This window comes from Ruditapes philippinarum, unplaced genomic scaffold, assembly GCF_026571515.1.
Source record: "Ruditapes philippinarum isolate M1 unplaced genomic scaffold, ASM2657151v2 ctg1208_1_1_1_1, whole genome shotgun sequence".
NCBI lineage: Eukaryota > Metazoa > Mollusca > Bivalvia > Venerida > Veneridae > Ruditapes > Ruditapes philippinarum.
The window spans coordinates 15,068-24,019 of record NW_026867300.1 but is presented as its reverse complement, the minus strand read 5'-3'; the positions used below and the strand labels follow the sequence as shown (position 1 = coordinate 24,019).

General features: G+C 31.6%; 2 long non-coding RNA genes across 2 annotated transcripts; one reads left to right on the top strand and one right to left on the bottom strand.

The window, feature by feature from the left end:
- Positions 1-2,555: 2,555 nt before the first annotated feature.
- On the top strand, positions 2,556-4,311 carry LOC132735602 (uncharacterized). Its single transcript, XR_009626475.1, has 3 exons — positions 2,556-2,740; positions 3,119-3,228; positions 3,551-4,311. It is a non-coding gene; the product is annotated as an uncharacterized LOC132735602 (long non-coding RNA).
- Positions 4,312-5,386: 1,075 nt separating this feature from the next.
- Positions 5,387-6,527, bottom strand: LOC132735604 (uncharacterized). The gene is made up of 2 exons (XR_009626476.1): positions 6,082-6,527; positions 5,387-5,673 (listed from the first exon to the last, which is right to left on the bottom strand). It is a non-coding gene; the product is annotated as an uncharacterized LOC132735604 (long non-coding RNA).
- Between the last annotated feature and the right edge of the window lie 2,425 nt (positions 6,528-8,952).

The following is an 8,952-nucleotide window of genomic DNA, read 5'->3' as shown; positions in this document are numbered from 1 at the left end:
TAAGATGTTACAAAGATATATTTCCCCTCCAATTAAAAAGCCGTTAACAAGGGACAGGACGTGAAGTGGTTGCCCACTTGGTTCAAGCGAGAAAAATCGTTGCAAACTTGACAAAAAGGCCACTGAGTCATGAATATTTACAAAACTGGCACGTATTTTCTACAGGTTAGTGGGTTTGTGTATTATTTTGAAATCTTGCAATGTTAATGACACACTCGGTTTTGGAATCAGCTACCTAGCTTCTGATTTGACAGAGTTTTTGAAAATATAAAATGGTCATGTGCATAGTTTGCGATTTGGCAAATGACAATTCTGATCGGATTTATTTTCTACTCATTTATCCATATCTGTAAGTTTTGAAGTTCATTTAACATGCAGTCCGAAATTTGTAACAACACTCACTGTTCCCATTTCTAACGCATTAACACTGGTTAATCATTTACCAGTAACATAACCTCAAAAAACTATGTTACGTTTCAATACAAGCTGTCAAACTAAAATGCTGTGCCCAATTTATCATTCTTGTCTGTTTGAAATTATGTCATTCTAGCGCGTTAATGAATGGGTTGTATACTTGAATGACGTCCTTACGCTGTTTACGGATTGGCACCGCTTTGTCAAAATATTTTATTAACTGATATGGATCAAATCTTTGGCGTTAGTGTATGTGAGATATTATTTCGGTATTGTATGACAAGAAAACATTATAATAAAGGCTATGTAAACTAGATAATCGATGGAGAAAACATAACAGCCGCATATACAAGTAGTCCCTAACCAGTGTTTATTGGCAGTTTAACACCGTTTTTTTCTTCTTTGTCTATAGTGACAAAATTATGAGTGTTGCAATGAAGTTTTATTTTTGAAGACACGTTTTCCAACTTTGTTCTTTTATTTCGTTTCTAATTAATGCTGCTCTTCTTCTTGCAACTTCATTTAAGCTGTTTTGATAACTTTCAATTATATTCCAGAATGGTTTTTATTAATGAACTGAGAATCGTGCAATGAAAATAAATACGCACGTGTAGTATGGTTGTGAAACAAAAAAAAATATATCAACAAAAATCAAAAATGCAAGGCGACAATGCAACCCCCCGCAAAATCCAGTCACACTTGACTGCAGCGAAGGTACTCGGTAGAGCACCGAAGGAAAAGCAGGAGAGGGTAAAAAGCCCGGGAAATGGAGTCGTCGTACCAAACTAAACAAAATAAACCCCCAAAAATGTCATAGCCGTATAACCAAGTAAAATAACATAACTGTATAAAGCTGTCAAGACAATATATGTGACTAATAGATCTTCGTTGAATCTTATTGCAGGTTTATATTGGACAAAAATAATAAGTTTGTAAAATGAAATGATTGAAGTACATGGTACAAGTTTGCAATCAAAATGCGACTAAAAAGGAAAGTTTGTCTGTTAAACATGCATATTAAAACATTTACACAGTATTGACATATTTTATTTGTCGAACTTCAAAACTTACAAATAGGAATAAATGAGCATCAAAACCGCCCTGGATTGTCACTTATGAAATATATATTCTCAAAAATGTACATAACCAGTTATATCTTTAATAGCTTTGTCATATCAGTAGCTAGGAAGCTGAGACCTTAAACCGAATGTGCCATAGAAAATAACATACAAACCCGCTTACCTGAAGAAAATGCGCGCGAATGTTGTAAATATTCATGACTTGGTAACTAATTTTGTCAAGTTTGCAACCTTTTTTCTCATTTTTCTCATTGAACCAAGAGTGCAACCACTTCACGTCCTGCCCCTTGCCTAAAATCGTGCTTATTGAAAATAAATCAAACGCTTTCTATCACAATTGTTGTTTGAATAGCTACAGGAAACCTAATGCTTTTGTCATCTCAACATATAACATATGCCCCTGAAAACCTTTCTGTAATAATGTAAGAATAGTCTGGTGAGTCCACAGATGTTTCATCTATGTACCACAGATCATTAGAAATCTATATATTTGATACACGTATTCATATTGTTAAACAAAGGACATTCTTCTTTATTTTAAAATGAATTTTTGTTGTAACAATCTTTTCTCAACATTCAAACAGACCGTGTCAAGATGTAAATTCTTTCCTGGCTGATATTAAATGAATGTAGACAGCAATTGGTAATTTGAATAAGAAGGCAATCATGTAATTCGTTTTCATTAAAAACACATATATGTTTCATTTCAAGCTTTCTTTTAAACTGTAAAAATATTTACGTAGCCTAATATTTCTTTAAAAACACATGTAATTTATAAACATATATGTTTAAAAGAAACAAGAACTATCACTAAAAGTGATTCGTACTCCCACCAACCATCATTACTATTAGAAAAAAAGTCGTCTGAAGCCAACTTTGAACTCGACCTTTATTTTATATGTTTCATCTATGTACCAATAATAATTATAATTAAATAGTATATCAATCTTCTGCTCACCATAACTTTAGTAAAGACGGAAGGTTTACAACTTAAGAATATTCTTCTAAAGCAAATTTAAACTAGAACTATCACTTAATGTGATTAATACCCCTGCAAGACTGCTTCGGAATAGGGCCCGTAAGTCTCGTTTACTTTCACTTTCGATTTACCACTTCCGGGTACATCGGCAGACTTATTTACCGTTACGCATATAGGTAACCCGAAGAACTCGAGGGATATAGAAGTTAAATTTGTTTCGGTTCGCTTCAGATTTGAAGGAATTGATAGCACGGGTCAAAAAATGCAGGTAGGTCAATTATCTGACGGAAAAACGAGGGATTTATAGAGTTTAATAAAACTAGTTTATTTTCGGATAGTGACAATTGTTTCGGATGTTTTGTCAAGGTAGTGAATTCTAGTTGTTTAGCTTTTAGTATTGTTTTAAAACTACTGATGTGAGAAATTAATTCAAACCATTTTAACTTATTGAAATAAACAATGGAGAAACACTTTAATTCTAGTGTATATTAAAGTTATACAACATTCGGATATTGCACAGTAATTCGGATATTTTTTCCCTTCCATTTTATTCTTGTTCCTTTTTCAATTATATATACATGTTAATATGGTACCTATCAAATTATGATTGAATTAAAAAATATAATATTTGATTAAACCATTTCAGATGTATAGACAAGGAGGTATATGTCAAGTATAGAATATACAGTTGTTCAATATGGACCATTAATCAACTGTTTGCACTGCCTATGATCCTGAAATATCTATACATCAAAGGTAAATACATGTAAAATAATTGATTAATTTTTAGTTGAGATCAGAAAGATAAACAATTATCAAAATATATTAATAATTTTTGGATATCACTGCATGATAATTGATAAGTAAATAAAACATTAAAAATAGTCATGTTTCACATTCAAGAAGATCAATATTTTTGACTGTTATATATTATGTGTTGTTGTTTATCTTTAATGTTTATTTACTTCAAATATAAAAAATTTCTGTCAATCATGACCAGCTTATTAAATGAAATGTAAATATCATTTCTAGTGTCTTACACTTGTAACAACATATTTATTGATTTTTCATTCTGCAGATAAAAAGGGAAAAGATGAAGGAGGATTTGTCCATGAAGACCTTTATTGCAACTACCATCTTCCAGTTCCTTAATTTGAGAATGATATCAGAGAACACACAGTTACAGTGAAATATTAGTTTAATAAAAGCCACTGAGAATAGTCAAATGTACTTTCCTGAAGAAGATGAATGACATCCAGCACAAAAATATTAATGTATAATGAGTATGATTTTATGGTGTTTGACACTATGATCTTGTTAACATGTTAATGTCACAATGATAGAAACAGAGTAAAATATCCACATTTCATTGCAGTTTTAAGTATTAAAACTAGATACTCTATATATACCAAAGCTGATAACACACCAGAGATAAGGTTTTTCATGGAATCACAGTATAGTCATATGGCATGACTATGAAGTAAAGATTAGCAAAAATATTATATATCATCTACTACTAATATTGTGAGGTAATCAGTGATAAGCTCACAAATTTGCATTCAAAGCTTTGATATTAAGCTGAACATTTTTCAATTAGAATATGATTTATAACTCTATGATAATTTGTTCATGTTAATTTTCAAAGTCTTTACATTTGTAAAAGGAAATATTCTTATTCTTGTATCAGTAGACATTCACAGTGTAAAGTAACATTGTCCAAATAACTAATAATAATTCCAAGTGCTTTCCTGAAGTTTTTCTTCCACTGGAAAATCAGTGTGATATATATGCTAAGCAGTGCACTATAAATTGTGTAAAAATAAAAGTTTATTAAACTTATGAACTGTTTTTTGTTTCTACTATTTGGCATATATTTATAGCAGTTCTTAATCTGCAAAATAAGTGTCACTGTGTACTTTAATTCTCTAACAGCAATGGCTAGATTGCTTGAATATGCAAGCATTGACTATATTAAATACTATGCATGTCATTTGAATTTTGTCTGTCCTGAAATCGAAACAGACACTATCTAAATAATATTGATGAAAAGTTCTTGACAGCTCTTCAATGACTACATTTACACATATGTACATGGACAGAAGTTAAAAGCATTGTGTGGTGTTTTTTGTTTTGTTTTTTTTTTTAGAAACATGGACAATTTTGAAACAGTTCCAATGGGTATATTAATGTATCAGTGATGTAATTGTTTTGTATCAAGTGCAAACCCTAAGTTTTGCATGTATGGTATAGATAATTCACTTTTGGTCAAATGTCAACAGGTTCAATACATTATAAAACAGGTAATTTGAAACCCAAAGAAGGATATGGTATGTAATAACTACCCCTCTGATACTAAAATCTTCAAGGAATGCAGAATTGCAAGTCTTCTCTAATTAAGAGAGAGACTTGGGCTTACAAGGGCTAGCAAGCTAGTGTTTTGCTACAGAATACTCAACACAAATGAATTGCATTAATATTGTTTACTCTGGTATTACAACCTGCCTGGCCATGTACAATGCAAATCATGGCTTTTCTAAGAGCAGTGAAAGGCTATAACTGGAAGAAATTTTAAACATCTTACCTCAGAAACAAGGTTTTCTTCGAGATGATTTTTATGATATTTAATAATGGTTAAAGATTACATTACTTTTACAATTGCAGTGATCATGGTGATAATAAGAAATGAAACTCAATCAAGATAGAAACATTTTAATGCTGAACATTAATCTTTTTACCATTCCTGTTACTTTACAAGTCCATTTATAACAAATTTATCTTAACTGTTTTGAAACTACATGATGCCTGGTTGAAACTGTTTTGGGCAGCCATTTGCAGAAGATAAATTATCTTTGAATAATTAAGTTAATACAAAGTTATTTCTTACAAAGACAGATATTTTGTTTAACATTTTTACACTGACATATATCTTTGAATTGTCTTCAACCTTAGTTTTTATTAGAATACAAAAATTCAGTCAGACAGTTTACACAAGACATGGAGCTTTAAGAAGCTTTCATTCAGTCAAAATCTGTAATGGACTGCCATGTCTCTACCACTATGTACTCCAAGACTGTGTATGGACATTTCCTTTCAACTATGCCTGGTGGTATCACTATTTGATTTCTAATCTGATGGTGAACACTCCAAAAATAAATCAAGAGCCATGACAAGTACTCAAGATCCAACCATGAAATCACATACCTGTATATAAAGAAAATTTATCATGAGTTGAAAGCAATAATAATTGGTCAGCTATCAATTTCAATCATTTTCATATTGTCATGAATAGAAAATGATGTTGAAAAGGAAGAAACACTTCTTGGTGTCCTAGTTCTTGTAGATTTGCTTTGACAAGTGATCTTTAAAAAATGTGATAGTGACTAAGTTCTTTTAACCATTTACTGAACATGATTTAACTAAAAAATATGACCCACTTACTTGAGAAAAATACTTTAAACAGTATTTAACATGAATTAACTACATATGCCATACTGTTTGTTTATTTAGCTGCACTGTAATTATTTACAAAAACGAGAACATTATATGTTATACAATAATATTTATTTTTCATTAATGTAGTTTAAGTAGCTTTAAGTATATATTTCTTACCAAAACGATTTTACAGCAGAACATGCATGTGTATTTCGGATACCAGTTGACGTCTTTCATCTCACTGGTCACTGTCCTCAGTCAAAATATCTACAGGAGCAAAATATTTCATTGAATTTTATGACAATTTAAATTGGTTATATACAGCTTGACTGTTTGTGCTTTATAAAGATAATAATTATAAATAAATAATATTTTCAGTTGGAAGAAAATATATTCAACTAAAACACACTGATAATCATATTGAAACGTTTATCCGAAATATGCGCTGTCCGAAATTTCTAAACATTATATACTTCTGAGAGATAATCAGGTAGCGCTATAGAAAATTGATAAAATCAAATTCACCAGTCTGGTGTCAGATGCGAATGATGTTGTATCAAAAACAAATTTATTAGATTTACATGGAAATGAAAATATTACAACATTTATTGGGATAAACTGAATTTGAAATGACACACCCACCTGAAGATTATCTTTGTCTTTCATAGCTTAAGGTCTTCAGCGTACCCGTTTATATATATGACATGACGTGAACGCTGAAGATAACCCCGTAGGGAAAGTCCACCAATAATCGTGCCAGAAATCTGACACGCTCGTGTTTATTTATCGAACATGCCACAAAGTAAAGTGAAACATACCTTGATAAAACGATATATAATCTGTTGATAAGCCAAGGATGGACGAATAAAAATCTTATTAGGAACATAAACTACCTAATAGTTTCCGACAGGTAAAGATTTCGGCACTTGGCAGCCATCTTGCCAAAATGTTTGACCACGTGATTACGAGATTGACCTTTAGGAACCCATGTGCCTCCAATATTTTTATAGATTACTTTTTTTTAAGATGTTGAAAAAGGTTATTTACTGACTGTTATATTAAATAAAATCATATTTAAATACTAAAAAGTTATGAAAATAAATAAAAACATTATCTTGAATAAAAATATCGAAATCATGTCAACAAAATGTTCTAAATATAGTACACAACTCTATTCAAATCTGTTCCCGCGAATGACGTCATACGAGGTCTCGCGTGACACTTGAATGTCATGGCCGATTGTAGTCGGCGAAAATTGATGTTTTACAGTTAAATAGGCAATTTTAATGACGGTATTAATATTTTATTACTTGAATTGGTATAGAACGATATTTAAATAATTGTTTTACCGTAAAATGCACAAGAATTGATCGGGTCAAGTGTATTTGCAAGTGAAAAACAAGAATAAATCAACTTATATTATTCTGGTTAGGTTTCGTAACGGGTCTTATCCAAAACTTTAATGCCGCATCTGATGAAAAAAAAATGTTAAAAAGCGGCTTATAAAGTTTTGGAAGCCAGAACTATGTCTTTCATTGATACTTGTTCACAAGATGAGACCTTTTGCATTTCGTTACAATACAATACAAAAAACTCTGCCAATTTCCACATATCATTTGTTTTTCCATGTAAGTTTTACTTTCCCACCGGCATACAAGTATTACCCAATATATTTGTTTGTACCCGGAAGTGCAAAATATCGTGAAATCTCGCAAGTCACATGACGAGACTTACATACCCTATTGAGGATGTTACTAGTAACAGAATACATGTACCTTGTAAAACAATTGAAATACATTTATGGTTGTGGGCAATTAAAGATAGTTGTGGTTTTTGTATGTTGAATTTCCTTTCAATGTGATGAAGTTTTATTGACTTACTCTGCAATAATTCCAGAAAGACAAGGTAAAGGAACAAAGGACAATAACTCCATAAATACTGAAGATGGAGTCAAGGTTATTGTACACTGCACTTCCTCTCATTGCACTTGACCATTGTATGAAGATGTATTGAATTCCAACTACAATTTTTCAAGTTATGCACAGGACAAAAAATTAACAAAAAAAGTAACAAAGGGCAATAACTGTAATTAGTCCAAATAGAGTTATGGCTCTTGAGCACTGCACTTCCTTTCACTGCACTTGGCCATTGTATAAAGTTTCATTGAATTCCAACCATTAATTTTCAAGTTATGCAATAAAAAGTAACTAAAGGACAAAAACTTTTAAATGAGTCCAGAAAAAGTTATGGTATCTGTACACTGTGCTTCCTCTCAATATACTAGACCATTGTATGACATAGTATTGAATTCCAACTAGTAGTTTTCAAGTTATGCTCTGGACAAGAAAAAAGCAATGGAAAAGTAACAAAGGGCAATAACTCTTTAATTACTCTGGACAGAGTTATAGTTCTTGTGCACTGCATTTCCTCTTATTGTGCTTGATCATTGTATGAAGTTTTTTTTAATTCCAACCAGTACGTTTTAAGTTATGCTCTGGACAAGGAAAAGTATCAAAGGGCAGTAACTCTGTAATTTGTCAAAATGGTGTCATGGTTTTTTTGCACTGCATTTCCTCTTAATGTGCTTAACAACTGTATGAAGTTGTATTGAATTCCAACCAGTAGTTTTCAAGTAACAGTCCGGACAAGGAAAAGTAACAAAGGGCGATAACTCTGTTATTAGTCAAGATGGAGTTATGGTTCTTGTGCACTGCACTTCCTCTAACCGTGCTTGACAATTGTATGAAATTACATTAGATTCCAACCATTTCTCTTCAAGTTATGCTCCGGACAAAAAGCAATGGAAAAGTAACAAAAGGCAATAACTCTGTAATTAGACAAGATGAAGTTATTGTTCTTGTGTACTGCACTTTCCCTTATTGTGCTTGACAATTGTATGAAGTTTTTTTTGAATTCCAACTGGTAGTTTTCAAGTTATGCTCTGGACAAGGAAAAGTAACAAAGGGCAGTTACTCTGTAACTAGTCAAGATGGAGTTATGGTTCTTCTGCATCGCACTTCCTCTCAATGTGCTTGACCATTGTATGAT